Source organism: Colobus angolensis, unplaced genomic scaffold (assembly GCF_000951035.1).
Source record: "Colobus angolensis palliatus isolate OR3802 unplaced genomic scaffold, Cang.pa_1.0 Scaffold19, whole genome shotgun sequence".
Lineage (NCBI taxonomy): Eukaryota > Metazoa > Chordata > Mammalia > Primates > Cercopithecidae > Colobus > Colobus angolensis.
This window is the reverse complement of record NW_012115043.1, coordinates 4884770-4886007: the sequence shown is the minus strand read 5'-3', so window position 1 is coordinate 4886007 and position 1238 is coordinate 4884770. Positions and strand designations below refer to the sequence as shown.

The 1238-nt window shown below is 36.8% G+C and overlaps 1 protein-coding gene across 1 annotated transcript in view; it reads right to left on the bottom strand.

The window, feature by feature from the left end:
• Positions 1-1238, bottom strand: part of TIPIN (TIMELESS interacting protein) — a 54417-nt gene that overhangs the window by 5734 nt on the left and 47445 nt on the right.

Here is a 1238-nt window from a genome sequence, read left to right as displayed (position 1 = left end):
AAAAAAAAAAAAGAAAAAAGAAAAGAAAGGAAAGGAAACAGAAAGTTCTTGGTTGTAATTAGAAATATTTTATGCTTGGCCTAATCAAAGAACTTAAGGAATCCAAACCATATTCTTGTTCTACATTAAACCAACACATTTCAATAGTTTCCCAGTGACTATATGAGAAAAGATAATTTTATTTTATTTTTTGAGATGGAGTTTCGCTCTTGTAACCCAGGCTGGAGTACAATGGCTTGATCTTGGCTCCCTGCAACCTCCACCTCCCAGGTTCAAGTGATTCTCCTCCATCAGCCTCCCAAGTAGCTGGGATTACAGGCGCCTGCCACCATGCCCAGCTAATTTTTGTATTTTTAGTAGAAACAAGGTTTCACTATGTTGACCAGGCTGATCTCAAATTCCAGACCTGAGGTGATCCACTGCCTCAGCCTCTCAAAGTGCTGAGATTACAGGCATGAGCCAATGCGCCCAGCCAGTAAAAGGTAAGTTTATATAGAACATTATCTTTTGTAGAGTTAAACACAGACAAATGAAAAAAGAAATTTAAAAATCTATGGACATATTTCCAAATGAATTTCTTTTTAAATTCAGTGTGGTCTACATTATAAGTAATAAATTCTTAAAGCCCTGTAAACCAGTTAACTCAAGGTAGGATGTCCCCAAAATGATCCACAGTGGTATGAAAGTAAATAATAGATCTTCCATTTATATTTCATTTAAGAATTAAAAAGAACTATGTTTTACTAACATATTTAAAATAAGACCGGCAGTTGTTAACTGTCCCTTGTCCTTATGACAGTTACTGTCTGATCTGTGAGCCACTCTATAGGCAAGATCCATACTGTAAAAGGGTGGAGAATGGGGACCCTCCTCACTTTACAATTTCAGATATACAGCTGTTTCTGATTGCCCAATCAAATAAACTTACGGATTTCATCTTACTTTAACCAAACAACCCCAACAAAATGCACAAGCGTTAGGTTAAAAAGATTCTACAAAATAACAAAATGTCTGTAAGTAGAATAGAAGCACAAGCAAAATAAAAAAACAGCAGAGTTGACACTTTACCTTCTATCTACATCATTCATATTATGAAATTTAAAAAAAAGATAGGCCAGGCACGGTGGCTCAAGCCTGTAATACCAGCACTTTGGGAGGCCGAGATGGGCAGATCACGAGGTCAGGAGATCGAGACCATCCTGCTTAACACAGTGAAACCCCATCTCTACTAAAAAAAT